Source organism: Hyperolius riggenbachi, chromosome 4 (assembly GCF_040937935.1).
Source record: "Hyperolius riggenbachi isolate aHypRig1 chromosome 4, aHypRig1.pri, whole genome shotgun sequence".
NCBI classification, from domain to species: domain Eukaryota; kingdom Metazoa; phylum Chordata; class Amphibia; order Anura; family Hyperoliidae; genus Hyperolius; species Hyperolius riggenbachi.
In genome coordinates this window covers 197,262,192-197,286,431 of record NC_090649.1, presented here as the reverse complement: position 1 = coordinate 197,286,431, position 24,240 = coordinate 197,262,192, and the positions used below count along the sequence as shown (strand labels likewise).

The following is a 24,240-nucleotide window of genomic DNA, read 5'->3' as shown; positions in this document are numbered from 1 at the left end:
TCTAGCTATGAGTTCATAAGCTGCACGGGACATTGGAGGATGCAAACCAGGGCTAGGACAGGCAGCCATACTTTCTTTGGCACACTCCATGGTGCACTCTGCATACAGGGGACCGCTACACATGTCGCCCATGGTATATCCCTGCAGATAGGTCAACCCCCCCCCCCCCCCCCCCCAACTTTACACCTAAAATTAGGGTGTTTCTCTCTAAAGTCTGACTGGATTAGCTGCATGCTTGTTTCAGTTGTGTCATTCAGACACTACTGCAGCCAAAGAGATCAGCAGGACTTCCAGGCAACTGGTATTGCTTAAAAATAAATATAGCAGCTTCCATATCCCTCTTAGTTTAGGTTTGACCTTTTTATTACTCATAGCTGAAGATTCCATAGCAGGCTCTGGCTCCTTTGTTTCTCCATTCCAGGAATATTCACAGCACTGACTGGGAACTTATCAAGCAGGTGCATCAGCTACCATGAACAAGTGCATTTGAACAGCTTTATTTTTTTTATTTTACATTTTTTGGCATGAGCACGTCCTTACCTAGGCATGCATGGGTTTGCTTTAAACTCATGCTTGCCCAGTTCAAATGTTCTCAAACCCAGCATCGGCACTTTCACCTAACTGGTTCCCAGTTGATGCTGTAAATGATCTTGGAATGGGGTAACTAATGAACATGAGAGCTTGAGATTGCTATGGAACCCCTTCACCTATAGGCAATAAGTACTCCTTAACTGATATCTAATTGTTCAAGTTTGTTTATAATTTTCCCTTTCTTGTCTCAGAACTCATTATAGTTAATTGACTGTAACCAGTTCAAGTGCTTCTAAGCTTAACAGGAGTATGTCTACTGCATGCTGAGAATCTAGGCCCTAGAATGATAAGGGTGCTCTCTGGGCCTTTGTTTAATAATTCCATTCAGTAGTTAAGATCTTGCACAGAGCATCTCAATTTGAGAAATATAAGAGCTTATGGTTTTACTATACATGTAGTTCTGGTCAAGACCTGTAAGCGGCTATCAGCTTACTGACATTATTTGCATATTCCTTATTATGTGGCTATGCCTCACTGTTCACTGTGGTTAGAATAAGATTAGGTCTGCTTTAAATGTTGCACAGGTCATTACTTTGACTATCTATTCTTGGTAATATAATGTTGTACATCAATAGATTTTTATGTTCTTGTTTATTATCTTTTGGTTGTTGCCTTTGCTCTTAAAACCGTTAAAATGCATGTTTTAAAAGAAAATCTTCTCCGAAGGTTCCAACAGGTTTGGAAAAGGCTGTTAAATCTGAATGTTTCAGTGTTCTGATTGGATCTATGAAAACTCAAACCTTGTAAGAATAATTTTTATAGCTTTGTTGGAAAGGAAATGATTGCTTCAGATGGAATGTATTTCTTTTTTTCTAAAGAGTTTTAGGAAATTGTTTCTTTAAAAGAATCCACCTTTTACAGACAAAACAAGGATTGGAAATGATTGTATGTTTGATCAGAATTTTTAGAATAACTTTATTGGCATAGAAAGTGATATAAAAGGTGTATTGTGCGATAGACAATCCTAGATATCAGATATTCCAAATGAGCTTAAAAGAATAAAATGAATGGAACAATGTGTGAGTGGTCAGCATTAAATTAAAGTGTCACCCTATGTATAAACTTAGTAAACGTGTCACGGAAAAGAATACATTCTGTTCACTTCTTCCCTGGCGGTCTGTCAGATTACAGGTTCCCAGGTGATTAGGTCCGTCATTGCACTCTACTTCTGACAACCGCTGGCTCCCCTGCTGAGTTACTGTTCCATTCTGCATTGCAGTTAATGGAGTGGTGTTGTGCAGAAATTAGGATTGCAGACGCGATCTCTGTAGCATCTCAGCGGGTGAGCTCATGGTTGTCAGCAATAGAGATCAGTGCTGTACCTGTTCAGTGATAGATCTGTTGTCTGATACACTGCGGGGAAGTGGGGCATACAAATTATGCTAATAACCAAAACAGGACTTACTTTTTACCTGGAGTGATACTTTTAAGTACAAAAACATGCCATTAGCAGTACACTCCTGTGCTCTTTTCTATAAAGTTGACAGGCTGAACAGGAAATGATATAACACTTGTTGGTTTTGTGAATATCAAACTTTCCGTGCGTTTGCTCTGTTCCAGAAGGGAATAAGCTGACAAAATATATATATACACCCTTGTGACCATTCACAGCTTAATGTAACCCTGCCACTGAGTACCTATTAGGTATCAAGGCTTAAAGTTAGGCAACCAAAGTACCTCAGCAGCACAGGCTGCGGTCACAAATGGGGCTCAAGTAAGCCACCGGCATATACCATCAAACTATGGACACGAATATCATCTTCAGCCGTGACCAGACAGTTGTGTGGCTACAGCGGTGGAGATCTCAGGGGGCCCAGGGGGTGGCATGGTTATAATGGGAAGGAATGTAATGTGGTGGGATAGGCAGGGTCATATCATTGGCGATAACGGGCATGATTTGCCAGCCAAACAGCAGAAGCTCCATGCACTGATAAGGTGATACAGGAATATGATTGGAGAGGGGTTAGTTGGTGGTAAGCATAAACTGAGATTTTTATAGCGCATTAAAAGATCTTTAAACCTGACAAGTGCACCTAGAGGATGGAGTCACCCCTATGGCTAGTTTTATGTGGATGAGGTCCTGTTAAATCTGGTAAACTACATTTCAGGGAAAAAAATATAATTTGCTCCAGTAGATTTGCCACACTATAATAACTATTAAAGTAAATCTGTAATGAAAAAAACAGCCCCTGGGGGGTACTTGCCTCGGGAGGTGGAAGCCTCTAGATCCTAACGAGGCTTCCCCCGTCCTCAACCGTCCCAGCGATCCAGGGCTGGAATCCCCTGAACATCGAGGAGGTAAGTAGTTACCTACCACGATCCAGTGTATTAGCGGCTTTACTATACTCAATAAGGTTAATTTCACTGTCCATAATGTTAGCCTTATCACATGATTGCCCTGGGCAGAAAGCTGCATCAGTTTGCTGTTATGAAAGTTCACTTTAATATACAGAGATGAGGGCAAAGCAAAGCAAACAAAGGAGCTTGTGACTGATTTAGTTTAAACACATTAAGAAGACCACATAGCAGCAGTGTGCAGAAAATAATGAATCTTAAGCTACATTCACAGTGGTGTGTTGTGGTATGACGTAGCATGGACCATTGCACTGCAATGCACCACATATGCTATATTCACAGTGCGGCCAGTGTGGTGCAGCTTACTGGGGAGTGGCATCACAATGCAACTGCATGCAGTGTTTTACTGCAAAACATGTAAGTGTGATGGTGAGGTATACTTTTTATTGACTGTAGGCTTCACTGTATGCAACACACTGCACGGTTTGACTTACCCATTCTTTTGTGTTGTGTTCCTGCTTTTACACGGAATGCAATGGCCACTGCAAATGTATTTGTAGCCTGCCCTAAATTATAGAAGTGCCAAGCACTGATTTTTTTTTATTTTTTTTTTTAAATTTTTATATTCATTTTACTTTACATACCGTTTTATAACTGTATCACAAAATCGGAGAAGTACATTAGCGGCCCGATCTGTATCTGAGTTGTTACTTGATTTGTGAGGCCATTCCTTACTCAGGAGTGGGTAGAAACCACCTGGGCATTTGTAACATCATTCTTACTACGGTGACTCCACACAGTCTGGTAAGAAAGTGGTTAAGCAGCAAATAAATGGGTTGATGATAAGACAATAAGTAGAGTGCAAGCCAAGGATACCGCCAAATAATGGCTATGCTACAGTTTATATGGCACTCCAGAGCCTTGTACCAATTACCTTGGTTTGAAAATTCCTTTCCTTCTCATGTTCTCACATCTTGTCCTTGCAATACAGTTAAGAGTCCTAAGAGTTGTGATCAAGCCTCTGTCTTGACAGCCCGTCGTCTTACTCTAGATTTTATTTGAGGCTCACAGAAAATTGAGTTTGCTATTTAATGTGACCTTTACACATTTGGAGGATGTTTCTTGTTTAATTTCTCTCTTCGCTCTAGTTTTGGAAGCTGATGTATTGTGAAGATTGTTTTTTATTTTTCCTACTTTGCTGCATTGATTTATATTCTTTTTATTCTTGAGATGAAACTAATATTGAGCCTTTTTTCTTTATAGTTTTGGTAGCATGTATTGTATTAAAGCCTAATCTGGGGCCAGAGCTGGTACGGTTTGATGTTATGTATATCCATTCTACCAGGCACTTGAATGGTCTGGCCGATAGCATATACCCTACACTGCGTTTCTTCCATTTGGTGTACTAGAAGCAGAGGAGTCACATGGCCATTTTGTTTGAGGCTTATAAGAGGTAGCTGCAATGGGTGTGTATTCCTTTACAACGAAAAATGCAAATAGTGACTTTTGTAATAATAATCTATATCCATACACATTTTATTTAACGTACCGTAATATATTTCTGGATGGATTTTGTATGTTGCTCCCTTGTTTGTGTGGAATCCCTCTGCTCCACAGGTGTCAAACTCAAGGCCTGCGGGACGAATGTGGCCCTCCTTGCAATTTTATGTGTCCCTCCCCCCGAGATCTTCAAATGTAAGCAATAAAAGAATGACTGCACACCGCCTTCACATCCAAAGACCGTGTTCTAGTTGAAACCCTGTCACTTTGAGCTGGGATACAGCAACAACCCACGGGAACCCCTAACCCATTCAAAGACATTAGTATAGGGCACTCTCCTCAGATACGGGGCTGGTAAAACCACACGCAAACACCTACACACCTTTTCCCTCAACACCATCTCCCCACATAGCAGAGTAGGGCAGTGGAGCACTGTAATGTTTACCTGCTTCAGAGATGGATTGTATCTCTTCTGTTCTTCCTGGCAGCCGTACTATCAGTGCTTCCATATCTCCTTCTCCCGATCATGTGACATGCCTCAGTCACCAGAAGTATGCAGCATAGAGCGTGTGGTTGTCAGGGAGTTCAGAGGAGACCTGAAGCAGCACTGGAGTATGTATTAAACTGCTTCACTGCACTACACTGCAGAAGGGGTAGGAACGGATCCCTCACAGTCACTATAGTTAAGCCACTTAGTTTGAGATAGTTTAATAAATGTTAAAATGTGATAAACAATTTGGCCTGGGACTTAACCACTTGATGACCCACCCTTTACCCCCCCTTAAGGACCAGCGTGGTTTTTAGTGATCTGTGCTGGGTGGGCTCTACAGCCCCCAGCACAGATCAGGGTGCAGGCAGAGAGATCAGATCGCCCCCCTTTTTTCCCCCCTATGGGGATGATGTGCAGGGGGGTCTGATCTCTTCTGCCTGCGTGTGGCTGGCGGGGGGGGGCACCTCAAAGCCCCCCTCCGCGGCGAAATTCCCCCCTCCCTCTCCTACCTGCTCCCCCCCGGTGATCGAGGCTGCACAGGACGCTATCTGTCCTGTGCAGCCAGTGACAGGACGTCCCCTGTCACATGGCGGCGATCCCCGGCCGCTGATTGGCCGGGGATCGCCGATCTGCCTTACGGCGGCAGCGCCGTACAAATGTAAACAAAGCGGGTTATTTCCGCTTGTGTTTACATTTAGCCTGCGAGCCGCCATCGGCGGCCCGCAGGCTATTCACGGAGCCCCCCGCCGTGATTTGACAGGAAGCAGCCGCTCGCGCGAGCGGCTGCTTCCTGATTAATCAGCCTGCAGCTGGCGACGCAGTACTGCGTCGCTGGTCCTGCAGCTGCCACTTTGCCGACGCACGGTATAAGCGTGCGGTCGGCAAGTGGTTAACCATGTTTTAGATCTTGCCATAATATGTGACGGAGTATGACACCCCTGGTCTACACCCAAAAATATTAAAGTATTTCAATTGGCTCCCCCACAAGAAAGTGCTTACAGAATGTGGCAGGTATATTAGGTGCTGTGAAATGTTTGATATTTTCTGTAAAGCTGTGCAGACAATTTATCACTGCTGTAAAAATGTATGAAAATAATACTAATAATGACAGCATTTGGAAGACTTTGGATAAATAATCTGTCATGGAGGTAAATTGGTGTCTAATGGAATCGGCTATTGTCTGGTTTACAAGCTGTCTGAAAAGTATAATATGCGTAGTAAATATAGAAGTATAAACAAACTAAAGTGGTAATATTGCTTTCAAAGCAAATCATTACACTTCAGTGCCTCACATCTGCTAATGTACCAAAGAGACATTGTAATTTCACTGATCTACAAAACTCATTATTAAAACACAACCTTTCCAGCGTAGTTTGTTTTGACCCCTTGTGTGAATTATAGGAGGAGCTAGAAACTGCTTTGTTTGTAACTTATATCCGAATGTAGCTGGACTGCAGGAAAACCTAAATTGTTTTTATAATGTGAAAAAAAGCTTTCTTCTGTTTGACTGTTTCTAGCTCTGACATTGCCAGAAGCAAACCATTCCATGCGGGTCAGCAGAGTGCAGAGGAGGGGCAAGTGTATCCATGAAAGTGTAAGGTCTGCACATCTTTCCAATAGTTGGATGTGTGTCTCAGGATGAGTTATAAGGAACAATAATAAAGGAGTAGAAACGGGGGATATTTCTGGGATGTTAGTTCATTAGCATGGCTAGCTTTCTGTGAATTGGTCACGAATGGCTGTTGCTGCCTTTTTTACAAACAGGTGATGGAACTGTACTTAAAGCGGGATTGTTGGCCCCAAAATCGAACTCCATTTGCTCACTGCTCTGAGTGTTATGCAGTTTGCAAACTGATCCTGCATTGCAAGCATTCCAATCTAAACATAAATGTATCTGCTGTAATAAATCTTATCTCAGTCAGCCTGGCTCTATTTGGTACGTAGGAGAGGGAAGCTTGTCATCTCCCCACCCACATTCCTGCTCTTCACTGTTTGGCTGAGGGCATTTCAGTGTGACACAAGACTGAGGAGGGAGAAACTGCTAAAATACCAGGGTTATAGAGTCGGTACAAAAATCATCCAACTCTGACTCCTCACTTTATGAAACCTCCGACTCTAAATGGCTCAGACTCTGACTCCTTAGTCAAATACTTACCAGGGCTGTGGATTTGGTACAAACATCATCTGACTCCCAACTCCGACTCCTCAGTTTATGAAACCACCGACTCAGACTTCAGGTACCCAAAATTACTCCGACTCCACAGCCCTGTGAAATACGATCTATGCTGTGCTCATATGTGTTTACAAAGCAAGCTAGATATGACAGTGCAGTTTCTAGGAGAAAAAAAGAGTAAGAGAAGAAAGGACATCCGGATTGGCTTCAGTCAGTAGCAGTAAAATGGAAAAAAATGGAAAAATGTTTTCACTTTATTTACTATACGACATTCACCGAAATCAAAGCATGAACAGTACAATCCATATGTTATGTAAGTAGAACAAGTATGTATCTACTTATATATGTTGTTTGTTTTTTCCTGGGATAGTATGGCTGTCCCTGCTGCTTTAAAACTGCATCATTTCTAACTCTAGGAACCTGGAAAATGGCTAGTTAAGTGTGTTGGAGGCAGGATAATGTTTATGTTACTCAGAGAGCTGGTTTTATGACCCAACATGTCCAAATCCTTGTTTACAGTTGCATTGGTCAAAGTGCAGCGTTGGGTGTTTTTTTTTTTTTTTTTTTTTTACAGAAAATCAATAATGTCAGCTTCTTCCCCTGGCAGTTAATGCATTGCATGACTGAGACCTTTGTTGATAGACTTATGTAATGTATTAATAAATGCCCAACTGCAGCTGTGAATTACATAAGGGCTGATTTCAGATGGATAACTGCACACATTTATCCTCGGCATTTACCTCTAAAGATCTGCTGCTTCACAATTTACTCAAGCACCGCCCCTTCCGCCGGCTCTAGCTATACTAAGTATAGCTAGAGCATTAAAGCATCTTTGCATTTTGACTCCAAGGCTCCCCATTTGTCTAATAACAGATCAATGGGCAGCAGGAGGATTCCTATTAGTCTGTTATTAGACCAATGGGGAGCCTTGGAGCCAAAATTTAACCTCCTTGATGATTAATCCAAAGTCTTGCTCGAAGTAAACGAAAACAGTTGCTGTAAATGCTATCCCGGGGAGGTGAGTAAGTGCAGGGACTGCTGCAGATCTCTCTACAGCTCATGTGTCGAACTCTAGGCCTGGAGGGCCAGATCCATGCCAGTGTTTAGGATGGACTGAGAAAGAAAGGAATGTGTTCTACCTGATGGACCATACCTTTCCTGATTCAGACCCATCAATTCATTTGAGCTGTATAAAAAATGTGTGAGGATCTCGGCCCTCGTAGGACCGGTTTGACATACCTGCTCTACAGTATGTCTTTTTACTGGATATAGGGTCTAGAAACACATGAAAAAATTGTACCGCTTTTAGACCCTAAAATCAGGAAAAAAATCATAACGCCAAGGAGGTTAAATATGCTTTTGTGCTTTAGCTATACAGAGTCTAGCTAAAGCAACTCTGTCCTCCCCGCGTGGCTTTCCGCTCTCCTCCACACATAACGCACTTATAGCGCCCACCCACGCTGTCACCCTGCAGCACCCATAGCGCCGCAGTATTCTATTTTTTTCCTCTAGCTTTAACATCGATTTTCTCAAAAACTATAAGGTCTTTTTAAAAAATGTTCCTCTTGTTCCTACTGCCCTCCTTAACATACCTAGCAAATTTGGTGTTTCTAATTCGTAAGGGGGCTTTGCTATTACCCGCTAAAGTCGGCGGCCGGTGAAACATTTCCCACACTCTGCACGAGAACTTTAAAATTGATTTTCTTAAAAACTAGGTTTTTTTGAAAAATGTACCCACTATCCTCCTCCACATACCATGGAAATTTGGTGTTTCTAGCACATAAGGGGGCTTTACTCTTAACCACTAAAGTTGGCACTGTTAGCCTGCCATTTAAGTCTATGAAGCCTGCTGCACACAGCTGGTTCGCAAACATTTGTGGTAAATTCACATCCGTGAGCCGAAAATTTGATGTTCGCTACATCACTACTCTTAGATGTTTGTTTTGGATTATTATTGTTATTTAGTATTTATATAGCGCCAGGAACTTCTGCAGCACTGAAGATGATAGCGCTATCTTAGGTAGCTTGTATTGGCTGCTGAACAGAGTGCATGGAGAGATGGTGTGCAGTAGTGCTAAATGAACTGAATAGTCCGACTTCTTTGGAATGTATCAGTGATTCTTCAGTATCAGTATCAGTCTATTGTTCAATTTGCAATTTTCAGATGTATTAAAGGGGTTAATAAGATCTAAAAAATAAAAATAAAACAGCTTGCATACAGACAGCTGTAGAAGAAGCTGTAGATCCAGGGACTAGACTGAGAGATTAGCTATTATGAGAAGTGAATCCTTTAAAAAGACTTTGAAGCAGAAAACTGGTAGTATGTGTGAAGTACTGTTATTACACTGCAGCATGCAGCTGTCAAAGTGAATAGGAGAGGAATTGGAGAGGAAACATCCTGCTAATCTGTGATGCAGCAAGCTGTGGGGGGTAAAACCAGCCTCTTATGATGCGTTTGAATTGAGGAAAGTCACTTGATGCACATTATGAGACAACCAAAACGTTTCATAAAAACAATCTGCCAGAAACTGTCTCTATTAAAAGTATGGATTACCAGGCCTGAAGTTAAAGAGAAGAATGAGAGAATCCCTCCTTCCTCACAATGTCAATAAATCATCTGTGAGATGAGAAAAACAAATTTAAAACAATATTTTCTCTCCGTTTCAATTTTTGACCCAACGCTCAAAACTAAATTAGGCAAATGTGCAGTGGATCGGAATGGAACACCCAATTATTTTTGTTTAAGCTCAGTGTAGTAGTCTTTCAACATCTGTCACCTGAGAGGATTTTTGCAGCTTGTTTTGGAGAGCAGACACAGCACAAGTGCTGCACACACCCTCTTCAGCTCCAAGCCAAGCAGCATGTTCTGCCTTAACGAGAAACAGCACCCTGATGCTAGGGTCTTCTTTTGAAGTTCCCAAGGAATGAATACCATATATCATGGAAGATGATTTATCCATGGCAGATTACTGAGGAGTACAGTGACCACTATACACACTTAACAGTGGGCATACACTAGCAGATGGCCACCAGATTCCACCAGATCAAATCTGATCTAAAATGGATTTAATCCTTCCACACACTAGGGATACATTTTCAATAGATTTTAGCTTGACATCTATTGAATATCCGTAAAACTGCACACTTCCTGCTGGATTCCCTAGCCCCCCCCACCCAACTATGTGTCTACCCCTCCTCCCTAGGCTGTGCAGAGCGTAGGTGGAAGAGCTTACACTTGCTTATCTGCCGGCGTATGTCATCTCGCCATCATCTAGAACTCCTCCTTGTGTCTTTTCTGCTGGAGCACCTGTCAATTGATAAACACTAGAGGTCAAACACGAGAGGCATGGTGGGATGTACTTGCGTGACCACTAAAGACAGAGTTCAGACCAGTGTGATTATGTAGCTTAAGACATTGTCTAAAGTCCCTTTCTGTTTTTTATTGAATTAAGTATTAATCTGTGCAAATGAGCTTGAGAAACACCTTGTTGAATTCAGTCACTTTCCTGAAAAGTAAATAGAAGCCAAAGCAGCTGAGAAGGGGTGCGTGAAGTCTTCTGATAAGATTTTAGTGCTGGATAGTTCGAAGGGTAATTACATCTGTTTGATTTTCATATCAGAAAGGCACATTTGTCATAGCTGCTGTTAGGAATTAAGACTTAAAATTAAACCCTTAAACTGACCTTGAAAATGAGACTCAGAACTGTGATATTTTTTAACTTAAGTTAAACACATTTTTTTTTAATCTCATTCGTGTTTCACTTCAGGTTTGCTTTAAAGGAAATGTACAGAATTTAAGGAATTCTATTCCATGGAAATGTTTGAATTTTTCTGCATGGAGATATTTGAGCTTTAATTTGACAAAACTGAAAAATAAATGCGATATAAACAAATATCATGCACCATTTACATTTTGTAATTTATTATGTAATTTAATAAACATAAATGCTAATTTCACAGGTGGAAAAAGTAAAGTAACTAAAATTAGAATCCGGTGCACCAGATCAAATAATTAAAACATTACAGAGAATCTTAGAGGAACTTGTATTATTCAAACTTGAGACATTTCATATGGTTTGTTCGCTGATGTATAAAGTGCTACCACCATTTTTGGATTGAAAGAGCCCTTTGTGGCCTTGCAAAAAAAGTTATAGACTCAAATCACTTTAGTTAGGCCTTGTCCACACGATAAATCGCAATAGCTGACACCAGTGTTTTGCGATTTTTGTGAGCAGTTTTTTTTTTTTTTTATACATGTGTATTTTTTTTTTACAATGTATTTATTCATGAAATTGCTGGGGAAATCGCTATACAAAGCGCTTTTTCAAGCGCATTGCGATTTCCCTATACCTTCCATTGAGGCAAATCGCCCCGAAAATGGTACAGGCAGCGCTTTGGTGAGCGGATCGGAATTGAAACACTCAAATGTATTGGTAGGTGAACACTCTCATAGGGAATCCTTGCACAAGCATTTTTAGGGCGATTTTAAAAATTGCCGGCACTTAAAATAAAACCAAAAATGCTCTAGGTGTGAATAAGCCCGAAGAGATTTAAAATTCTGCCTAAACCAGGATGATCAGTGAGAACTATGACTTCCATTGTGCCCAGGCTCGCCAAGCAAGAGTAGCATGAGAACAGAATTCATGTTACTGAGAGGAGAACCCGCAAATTTCACCACAGGACCCTCACATACATTTCACAACTAATGATATTAGGATGAAACCTTTGCTGTCCAGAAAGCACATCGGGGCAAGACTGAAGTAAGCTTTTAAAGTGCACCCAAGGTGAGAGGGATGTGGAGGCTGCCACATTTATTTCCTTTTTAACAATACCAGTTGCCTGGCAGCCCTGATCTATTTGGCTGCAGTAGTATCTGAATTACACCAGAAACGAGCATGCAGCTAATCTTGTCAGATCTGACAATATTGTCACAAACGCATGGTCTGCTGCAGGCTTGTTCAGGGTCTTTGGCAGAAAGTTTTTTTAGAGGCAGATGATTAGCAGGACAACCAGGCAACTGGTATTGCTTAAAAGGAAATGAATATGGCAGCCTCCATATCACTCTCACCTCAGGTTCACTTTAAAGGACACCTGTATCTAGGGGGCTATGGAGGCCGCCATATTTATTTCCTTTTAAGAAATACCAGTTGCCTGGCTATCCTGCTGATCCTCTGCCTCTAATAATTTTAGCCATAGCCCCCGAACAAGCATGCAGTAGATCAGGTGTGTCTGACATTGTCAGATCTAACAAGATAAGCTGCATGCTTGTTTCTGGTGTGATTCAGACATTACTGCAGCCAAATAGATCAGCAGGTCTGCAGGGAAACTGGCATTGTTTAAAAGGAAATAAATATGGCAGCATCCATATTCCTTTCACTTCAGTTGTCCTTTAAATACCTAGACAACAACAACAACAACAAATAACATTTGTAAAGCGCTTTTCTCCCGTGGGACTCAAAGCGCATAAGCATGGCTCCGACCATCGTGGTACAGAGGAAGAATTGTATAAGTCTGGAAATGCCAGGCTAAACAGGTGGCTTTTCAGTCTGGATTTGAATAGCTCCAGGGATGGTGCTGTCTTTACTGGGTGTGGCAGGGAGTTCCAAAGAGTAGGGGCAGCATGACAGAAGGCTCTATCTCCAGATTTTTTGAGGTGCACTCTGGGAGTGACCCAAGTTTATAGAACTTGCTAATCTGAGGTTGTGAGAGGTGTGGTGCAGCTTCAGCAAGTCCTTCATGTATCCAGGGCCCAGATTGTGCAGGGATTTGAATGTCAGCAGTCCAATCTTGAAGAGTATTCTCCATTCTACTGGTAGCCAGTGCAGTGAGCGAAGGATCGGTGTAATGTGACAGTGGCGAGGCTGGTTTGTTATCAATCTGGCAGCAGCATTCTGCACTAATTGCAGGCGATGCAGGTCCTTTTTGGGGAGGCCAGCATAAAGGGCATTGCAGTAGTCCAGCTGTGATGTGATGAAGGCGTGGACTAGGGTTGGAAGATCCTCTGGGGGAATCAGATGTTTAATCTTTGCAATGTTCTTTAGATGGAAGTAGGAAGATTTAACTACAGATGAAATTTGTTTTCTGAAACTCCATTTCCTATCGATTAGTACGCCAAGGCTGCGCACAGGGTTGGAGCTGTTGATGTCTAAATTCCCAATCCTGATTGGTGTTGCTTTAGGATAGAGCTGTTTTGATGGCGAGTGCTGGCTTTGGACAAAAAGGACCTCAGTTTTGTCAGCATTCAGTTTCAACCAGTTAGCATTCATCCATGCCTGTAGCTCAGCTAAGCAATAGTTTATTTTTGGAGTAGGGTCTGTTCCACCAGGTTTGAAGGACAGGTATAGCTGTGTGTCATCGGCGTAGCAGTGGTACGTCAGGCCATGACGTTGGATAAGTGTACCAAGTGGCAACATGTAGATTGCAAACAGCAGACAAAGACCAGTTTTTCTGGGTCAATGTGCACTTGACACAAAGGGCAATATATTTCCTTCACCACAGTATTTAAAGATGTTGTTGGTCGAAAAGGAAATACTGCATTTCCCCAGAAGAACGTTATACCAACTGTAAAGTATGGTGGTGGAAATATCCAGTTTGGGGCTGCTTTGCAGAACCCATTCCTGAACAGCTCAGCAGCAAAGAACCCATTGTAAATTTTACCTTACACTAGTAAGTAGGTAAAGATGTAAGTCCATCTGTCAAGGGACTGGAGATCAGCTGGAAGCAGACCTTGCAACATGAAGACACTTAGGCCCCATTCACACTTGCGTTTTGGCAAGTAAACGGACCGGATCCTGATCGGATCCTGACCTGATCCTGATCAGAACCGTACGGTTCCGATCCGGATCCGGTCCGTTTGCATCAGGCAGGCATCAGGCTGCCATCCGGATCCGTGGGCAAAAAATGGCGAAAATTAAGAAAAAAATGTTGGGGTCAGCAGAAGGTGCACCTGTAGAATCAGGTTCCTCCGCTGTAGGCCTCACCTCAACCTCCGACATTCTGCCAAACAGCTCCAGCACGTCTGTCACTGCTGCTCCACTCCAGACATGGTTGGCCCATGTGTCCCCATCCGAAATTGCCGCTTGGATACGCATAGGAAGTGGGGTAGAACGTCAGGTTTCTGTAGGCAGTGTGTTCTGTGCCTTCCGTTTCCCATTGGTTTCTGTGTTCCGGATGGTGCTGTAAGGCTCAGGTCCGGCTCCGGTCCGGGTGCGTGGGCCGGAGATCCGGACCCAAAAAATAGCGCATGTTGGAAAAGAGTCCGGATCCGATCCGGCTACGGTACGTACGGAACGGAAGCGTGTGAACGTCCGCATAGACTTTACATTGCTATGCGGAACGTACGTTCCGTTTGTACAGTATGCGGTCCGGATCAGATCCGGAAAATCCGGATAGCGAACGCTAATGTGAACCGGGCCTTACCCTTCCGATAAATATACCAAGGAAAGGCTGGTAAGAAGAATGAAATTGAAGGTCCTGAAGTGGTTAAGTTAAAGGGCCCCAGAATTGGCATGTAGCTACTTTGTACAGCGCCACGGAATATGTTGGCATTTTATAAATCAATAATAATAGTTTGATGAGATGTTGTGTTTGTGTACAGTCCTAATCCTACTTAGCTCAATCACAAGAAAATGTATGCGTGCTCTACACCAAGCTTAACCCTTTCAAGTCTAGCTGTGCAAATCTGGCTAAAATGGCTTACCATGAGACATGCTCACGCAGAAATGCATCTGCTTTCGCATGCCAAACTTTGCAGGGTCAAAAACCAATACCGCGAAGCGGTTGCCCTGCGGGAATTAGTTCATGCTATACAGCACTATCCAGGAGCGCCTCGGGGAGGCTTCCCATTGCCCCCATACAACCGGGGGGGCTGCGGGGCCCCAGGCTCTCTCACTGCCTAGGGACCACAGCAACACCCCGGAGGTGGAGGCTGGGTAGCGCAGACGACCCCCCCAAGCGTGGCCGGCGCCGGGGGGGGGCCATCCGCACCCATCTCCCAAAAATTTAAAAACAGGCACTTACCTGAACGTCCATTGCGTTCTGCTGCTGCGCATCGACTCGGGGCACTGCATGGGAAAGGAGTGACGCATGGGTCACCCCGAGCTGTGGGGCTCAGGGCTGGCTCACACACATCACTCCAGAAGGGGGGGGGGGGACAGGCACAGACAGCCCACTCATAGAGCAAACCATCCACCACCTGCCTCCAAAGGACAGAATGCAAATATGCTCAATCACAAGAAAATGTATGCGTGCTCTACACCAAGCTTAACCCTTTCAAGTCTAGCTGTGCAAATCTGGCTAAAATGGCTTACCATGAGACATGCTCACGCAGAAATGCATCTGCTTTCGCATGCCAAACTTTGCAGGGTCAAAAACCAATACCGTGAAGCGGTTGCCCTGCGGGAATTAGTTCATGCTATACAGCACTATCCAGGAGCGCCTCGGGGAGGCTTCCCATTGCCCCCATACAACTGGGGGGGCTGCGGGGCCCCAGGCTCTCTCACTGCCTAGGGACCACAGCAACACCCCGGAGGTGGAGGCTGGGTAGCGCAGACGACCCCCCCAAGCGTGGCCGGCGCCGGGGGGGGCCATCCGCACCCATCTCCCAAAAATTTAAAAACAGGCACTTACCTGAACGTCCATTGCGTTCTGCTGCTGCGCATCGACTCGGGGCACTGCATGGGAAAGGAGTGACGCATGGGTCACCCCGAGCTGTGGGGCTCAGGGCTGGCTCACACACATCACTCCAGAAGGGGGGGGGAGGACAGGCACAGACAGCCCACTCATAGAGCAAACCATCCACCACCTGCCTCCAAAGGACAGAATGCAAATATGCTCAATCACAAGAAAATGTATGCGTGCTCTACACCAAGCTTAACCCTTTCAAGTCTAGCTGTGCAAATCTGGCTAAAATGGCTTACCATGAGACATGCTCACGCAGAAATGCATCTGCTTTCGCATGCCAAACTTTGCAGGGTCAAAAACCAATACCGCGAAGCGGTTGCCCTGCGGGAATTAGTTCATGCTATACAGCACTATCCAGGAGCGCCTCGGGGAGGCTTCCCATTGCCCCCATACAACCGGGGGGGCTGCGGGGCCCCAGGCTCTCTCACTGCCTAGGGACCACAGCAACACCCCGGAGGTGGAGGCTGGGTAGCGCAGACGACCCCCCCAAGCGTGGCCGGCGCCGGGGGGGGGGCCATCCGCACCCATCTCCCAAAAATATTGGGAGGTGAAAGGTGCGGATGGCTCTCCCTGGCGCTGGCCACGCTTGGGGGGGTCGCCTGCGCCACCCAGCCTCCACCTCCGGGGTGCTGCTGTGGTTCCCAGGCAGTGAGAGCGCCTGGGACCCCGCGGTCCCCCGGTTGTATGGGGGCATTGGGAAGCCTCCTCGTGGCACTCCTGGATAGTGCTATTGAAGCATGAACTAATTCCCGCAGGGCAACCGCTTTGCGGCATTGGTTCAATGGACCCTGCATTAGTTGGCATGCGAAAGCAAATGCATATTTGCATGAGCATTGCCTCATGAATAGCCAATCAGGCCAAATTTGCTCAGCCAGTTATGTCAGGTGTTCACTTGGTGTTTAATGCACACATTTATTTCTCTGTGCACTAATCCTACTTAGGACTAGCTTGGGTTCAATTTGTTTTTCTTACTCCAAGGTTAAAGAGAACCTGAACTGAAAATAAAAAGTCAAAATAACCATACACAGGTCATACTTACCTCCTGTGTAGTCTACTCCTCAATCTCTTTCTCCTCTTCTGCATCCCATTTGTCCACTCTGATGGATGGAATTCTTCCATCCTCCATTTTAAAAAAGGCCATTACCCCCTAACAGCTTCCTGGTCAGCACACTGTTAAACTGTAATATCACCCACTTGAGTCATAGGGAAACATGGACATTACCTTGCACATTCAGTTGTAACTGATAGCTGCTGATACATAACTGACAGCAACTGGTATATTTTAGTTCTGACAAAATAGAACTGGAAGGGATCACTGTAAGAAGAAAATGGTAAGCCTCTGAGAGGAACTGATGGTGAGCAGGGCCGGATTTGTACTCTTTACCGCCCAAGGCCAATGTCACCAGCCACCCCACTTGAGTATAGGTAGCGAGATGACCCCTCCCCCCTTCCCTCTAGTATAGGTAGCCAGAGGACACCTCCCCTCATTCCCTTTTAGTATAGGTATCCTGATGACCCCTTCCCCTCCCCCTCCAGATGACTCCCTTTATCCCTCCCTTTCCCACCCCCCTCCTTTCAGTACAGCTCGCCTCCACAGCAGCCATCAGTGTCATTCACCTCTCTGCTAGTCTCCAGTGCAGAAGCTTCCTCTTCTCCTCCGTCTCCAATGCTGCCCAAGTCCGTAGCCGCCACAACAACAAGGTGCACAAGAGAGCAAGGTGGCTGCTCCACAGGTGTCAGGCAGCAGGGAGGTTAGGCGCTCACCTGATCTCCCGGCATTGCAGCATTTGCAAGCTTGCAAATGCTGCATCAGTTTAGTCTGCTGCTTTGGTGCCCTTGCTCCTGTGGTGCCCTAGGCCACGGCCTAGGTGCCCTAGGCCACGGCCTAAGAGGCCTAGGCCTAAATCCGGCCCTGATGGTGAGGTTAGTATGTAATATTCATTTGTAGCTATGTCATGTGTTTATTTTAAATAATTTTACTCGCTTCAGGTTCCCTTTAAGAATCCAGGGGTCTGATGAATGGTATTTTCTTTGCAGACATCAGTGGTCAGCTCATAGCATATCTCATAGGATAGGATCATAGGATAACTAATAAGTCCTTAAACACCTCTGGAAGCAGAAAACACATCAAAAGTTACAAGTAAAGCACGTCGGTGGAGGCGCCCAATAGTATATTAATGTGGTCTATATTTGCTGAAGCATAAAATAACAAAATAAAATAATAAAAGGAGGAGGTTGCTTACCTCCAAAGTAGACTCACGTAGATGGAAAAAGGAGTCTTTATTTAAAATAACGGTTATACTGTAGACAACGCGTTTCACGGGACTCAGCCCGCTTCCTCGGGTCAATAAAACAGACAACCTTGTTAATAGCCATGCAGAGCTAGGGCGCATAGATCTATTTTACTTGTACCTCTAACACCTCTGTGAGGTGTCATTCCTACTTCCGGGTGATATAATTCACCAGGGAACAGGACCATAGGAGAAGCGTGACCACCCTGATCCAGAGGGTCCGGGATACCGAGCGGAAACGGTTAATTCTCCGCACGCTTTTACGGTGGTTGGAGGACTGCAACCCACCTCTGTGAGTATAATCTATTCACAAATTATTCTTGCAAGTTATACTAACAATACTGCACCATAAGGGCTCCCGGTCTCACCCTCTCCATAGGTCAAGGCTAACCCTCTCCATCGTGAAGGGAGCACCCACGACCCTCATAGATAAAACATCAAAAGTTAAATAGTTTAAAGGGAACCTAAACTGAGAAGGATATCTATTCTTCCTTTTAAAATAATACCAGTTGCCTGACTCTCCTACTGATCCTGTGTCTCTAATACTTTTAGCCACAGCCCCTCAACAAGCATGCAGATCAGGTGCTCTGACTGAAGTCAGGCTGGATTAGCTGCATGCTTGTTTCAGGTGTGTGATTCAACCACCACTACAGCCAAAGAGATCAGCAGGACTGACAAGCAACTGGCATTGTTTAAAAGGAAACACTCATATCCCTCTCAGTTTAGGTTCCCTTTAAGGTGTCTGTATGGGAGCTGAATACACATAAAAAAAAGGCTCAAAGAAAGTAATAAAAGTGTATTGTAGTTGGGTTACTAACCAGAGCCTCCTTTTATAATTTTCCAAATCCTATGTTGGACTGTGTCCCACAATGTCCTTTTCCAGCATAGGTTCAATGTCCAACATAGTCCGATGTAGGAAAGTATGGCTGCCAGTAGGGGGGTGCTGACACAGGGTCAGCCCCTTTAGATCAAAGCGTCAGACTAACACATACCGATGTGTTGTGTAATTTTAGATATTACGTGGGCAGATTTGATCTCGTCGTGACACAGTGATCCTCTTGTACCATGTTGCATTGCAGAAATCCACTCCTGCGCATTCAGTGGGGGTAGAGTTAGTGTGCGTGCTGGTGCCATCCTCCACGCATACCAGGTTGCCTAATAACTGTAATGCGAGTAGAAAGAGGCCTCTCCAGCTTTCAGAATTTTTTTTTTCAAGAGAGTGACCTAAGTACAAGTGGTTATACCTGTACCTGTGGGGAGATGGCTATTCTCCCCAAGACTTTGATTGGTTGCTTTTTACAGCAACCTCAACTTGTGAGTACCCCCTTTATTACATCTCTCTTCCAACTGACAAAAAATACTACACTATCCAGGCTCCTGTTGTCACTGTGTTTGATTTTTTTGGGATAAGTAGCAGAAAAAAGTGTGTGTTGGTAGTGGTGCTGATAGTTTGCTTAATTAGATTGGAAAGCTGTAATAATGGCAGTACAGTGTACAATCCAAATGCTAGAACTGTTGGAAGCTGTTCTGTCAGCTATAATACTGAGGACTGATGAAGCTTGGCCTTGGATTGGGGAGGGGGAGGGGGGGTTAGGCTATTCACTTACACAATATAAGTCCTTCCGTGTAAGAAGGGTAATGAAATCTATACTATGATGGATACCTGCTACATGTTTGCACTTTGATCTATAGCTTATAGAATGATCAAGTTTGCATGTGTTTATAGTTTGAGTTGGTGGGGTTCTAAATATGGAATGCATTCTATTTATTGAATTCAGTGACAGTGTAATTTATACTTGTTTGTTGGTTCATGGTGCTTGCTCTCTTCTATCTAGGTCTACACATTTACAATGTTGTGATGTAAGCTGAAGGCATACACATGCCATAGTGGCTTTCATGTAATTAGCTTGCTTGGTTAACACAAAGATTTTGTTTAAGAACGACCATGTTTTTTCCTAGTTTTGTCTTGAATCGCTTGTCTTTCAATCTCCGTTTTATAAAGGTGCTGCTTGAGTAGAAGTATAATAGTGTTTTGGATAAAGGTGAACAGAACTTATTTATAAGGGGGAAAAAATGGCCCTTGGCATTTCAGCTAAGCTGAATGAATAGCTCACTGAACAGCCTGTTGTGTGTATACGGTTTTTGTTTAGGGTTTTTTTTTGTATTCTTTTTACCCTTTTAAAGGGAAAAACAGTATTTTCTGCCAGAACATTAACCCATGACAAGACCAGCAGCAGCAGATCCAACGTTTGTGAGTATTCAGCCCTTACAGCCCAACTCCAGACTACAGTACTTTTTCATTTCTTCTCCTGTCATTATCTGTGTAGTCCAAAATCATGCAAGGTGTTCTTCAAAGTGTAACTGGTCTAAAGGGGCCCATACACCTAACTATTTTCCCGCCGATATACAGCACATTCGATCACTGTGATCGAATCTGCTGTGAAGTCGTCGCGCAAACGCTGACAGAATGATCGATTTCCATCCGAAATCGATCATTCCCGTCGATCCGTCTATGCTGAAGATTTTTGTCGATCGCCGGCGGGTTGGGAGTGCGTTGATAGCGGCGTTCGAATGCCCGACGACCGACACAATACAGCGGAGATACATTACCTGTTCAGGCCAGCTCGACTCCCCCGGTCTCTGCTGTCTTCTTCTCCACTCCAGGGCTGCAGCCTCCTTGAACTTCCTGTCCTAGCAGGAAGTTTAAACAGTAGAGCGCCCTCTACTGTTTAAACTTCCCCTGGACAGGAAGTTCAGTGAAGCTAGCCAGCCGGACCGGAGACCAGCACGGAGAAGAAGACAGTGGAGACCGGGGGAGTCGCGCCGGCCAGATCAGGTAATGTATAGCTGGTGGGCGGCAGCTTCACAGATTGTGATCGGTTTCATGCTGAAATCGATTCACAATCTGCAGTAAAGGCAGCCATATGATCCCTCTCTGATCAGATTCGATCAGATTCGATCAGAGAGGGATCTATCTGTTGGTCGAATCTGATGGCAAATCGACCAGTGTATGGCTACCTTAAGTGGTCACGAGGTGACTAGTAACATAGGATGAACAAATGTTTTTGTACATTAAAGGATAAAGCCTCATACACACATATGAGGACTATCACTGGCACAAATTGGGACACAATCCCTTGGGCGGCTGAGTATGCACAATTAACTAGCTATATGTTCTGATGCTATGGAGGGGGAAGGAGGTTGTCACCAGGGCGATGCACAACAAAGCAGCACAGATTGGGCCGAGTAAGTTGGTGAAATCTGGCCTTGGCCAGCACAGTCTGAGATGATCCGAACAGGCAAATAATTTGCAGAGGCACCATGGGTATTTGTGGCTGCTGAACACAAGCTGAGATCCTTGGAAAAGGTGGCCCCGATGGATGCTGTGGCCGAAAACCAACAAGCATGTGTAGAAGTCTTAAAGGACACTAAGTGCGAGGGAGGCTGCCATATTTATTTCAAACAATACCGTTGACTGGCATCCATCTTTCATGCGTCACTAGTGTCTGAATCGCACACCTGAAACAAACATGCAACTAAGAGCTGAGCAAAGTTGGGCATTAGTGTGCAGGCGCTGGCCTAGCTGTGCGCATCCTACGTCATATGCCCACGGCCTGGATCGCACTGCACGTGAGGTCATGGCTACATCATGCTCGCAGATGCAATAAAGGATGCCTGCAGCTGGGCCAGCGCCTGTGCACTAATGCCCGACCTGGCCGACCTGGAAGAGGCTACTGGGGGCATTTAGGTAGGAAAGGAGGGGAGGGACAGAGGAGAACGAAGAGAGCGGCGAGCATCCAGACAGCTTCCAGTATATGCCTGCTTCCCGCCCCCCGCCACCCACTTCCGTTTTTCCTACTTTTTTCAGCTCTGGTATCCTTTTAAGTGTTTTTAGTTAGGACAACCTAGTGGCATTATAATTATTTAGATGATATAATTTGGAAGAACCTGAATCATATTGTGCTGTTCATGTGGGCACTGGTACCAGGGGAGGACTGGCCAGGGGGGAAGGGGGGAGATTTCCCCCCAGGCTGCCTGTCATTTAATGATTTAGGGCTGGCACTGTGCCTGGTGAATTCAGGTTTTTGTATAAAGCAATGTGAAACACTAGGCTGAATGAGGGAAATAAACGCCCAATTACAGAGCAATTGCAGGGCGGGCAAGCTAGTAAATATACACAGCATGATACAGAGCAGAGGCTTGCCTGCAGGGTCCATGGGAAAAAATCTGTCTGGTCTCTCACCATTGTTAACTGCATGTGCACAGCTACATAAGATATTGTCTAGGTTGAAAAGTTTTCGACAGTCCCTAGACTCCAGAAGGGCTGCTTGCAGGACTTGTGGAAGAGATAGAAACCCCGACCGTTGTAACTCAAAATGTATTATGTGCCCCCCCCCCTGCGGTGCCAGTGCATTTATACTTTACCTGTCACGCTGTCCCTTGAGTGTCCTTGCTGTATTTCCCACGTGACTACCGGCATATAGCACGTGGGGCACATGTGAGATGTCATTTGGGCTGGGGCTGCCGTGAAAACGGGCCTCTAGTTTGTGTTTTTCCCCCAGGCCAAAAGGTCCCAGTCCTCCCCTGACTGGTACTTGGCTATTACATAGCTAGGGCTCATGCTTTGGGGGTTCATGACCACATTTGACCTATTTAAGGTATTGTTGTTGGAGAGGTTCTTCTTTTGGTTTCTAGTGAGCAGCAAATTATAGTAACACATCAGCTATTTAGTTTTGTAGGGGGAGGTTAAGGATAAGCAGCGAGAAGGGGGGATTTTGTTACAGCTATAGTTAATAAATAGCTAAATGTAGAGACAGTTTAAGGTAAAATGAGGCCCTGGGTAAAAATGAATGTGGAATTCTTTACATTTTCTTATTGTACGGACAGTAAACTAGTGCCTTACTTGTGGTGCTCCTAATGCCTAATACACACAATGAGATTTTCTAGCAGATATCTTGCCAGATGGATTATTTCCAACAAGTCCGATCTGATTTCCGATTGATTTTCCATTCACTTCTATGAAAAATCCATTGGAAATCAGATCGGACATGCTGGAAATAATAGATTTGGCAAGAAATCTGCCAGAACATCTCATTGTGTGTTTTAGGCATAATGATCTTGGAGCCCTGGGAAATTGCCCAGCTTTGACTTATGGAAGCACCAGCCCAGGCTAAATAATGGAGGAGAAACCTCAAAACCAAGGCCAAATCTGTCACAAAGCTGAACACAGCACCAGCACACAGATGAACTGTGCCAAAGCCTAGATTACTCTAACTGGGAGTACCGGTATACCTATGCCTTTATTTCACACATCTTGGAGTTCCTGTCTAATGAAAAGCCATTGCATTCATTTGTTCTTGTATTTATAAAGAGTCAGTAGAGAGAAGGAAGAATTGTTGCTACTTTCCTTTGGCTTCTTTATCTTTATGTGGCTGCGTGACAGCATCTCCAGTTATTTGTACTGCAGGGAAGAGGTTCCCATACCTAGCTTGCTCCTTATTGACTTTGCTCCCAAAAGGCAGTGCAAGCAATACAAATCAATGGTTACTTTTTTTGTTTCTCCTCCAAAGGCTTTCTTCTTTTAAATATAATTTTACCTCGTTTCATCAGTTAAAAGCCATTCTCCTTTTTCCTTGTCTCATTGTTTCAAATGTATTTATTATTGTTTTATAAATATGGTGAAACTCAAGCTGTGATGTGGATGAAAGAGAGAGGAATATTTATAGATACTTCAAAAATAAGGGTCCTTGAAATAATATGGGATTATGGCCTTTATACCGTTGACTCCAGTGTGCTAGAAAATCAATATGGCATTCATTATATGGAAGCAGTTGCAGCACAATACTCTGCCTTGTCTCCTCCATGCAAACCATACTGAGACTTAATGCTGTCAGGGTCCATTGCACCTTGCTGGTGGGCGAGTCTAGCAGTGTTTCGCCCTTGGATCTGATGGACATCCTAATGAATTTCAACAATCTCTTGCTACAGTATAGGCCTTTATTTAACCAGGGACCAATACTGGAGAACGTTAATGACTGATTCCATTACTGTAATATATTGTTCTTGGATTGCACACCAATTCCATGTGTTGTAACGTTGCCCGGCCCACCTGGCTTCAACAATGGTAGAGCCAGACTGTCACCTTGAAACAGAGCTATATATACTTGTTCCAAACGTCTTTGACAAAGGGCCATTGAGGTATGCTGTATATTCGCTTA

General features: G+C 44.3%; 1 protein-coding gene across 10 annotated transcripts in view; it reads left to right on the top strand.

Annotated features, from left to right (window-relative positions):
• The window catches only part of IL1RAP (interleukin 1 receptor accessory protein), a 337,672-nt gene that overhangs the window by 98,230 nt on the left and 215,202 nt on the right, over positions 1–24,240 (top strand). The window lies entirely within an intron of this gene.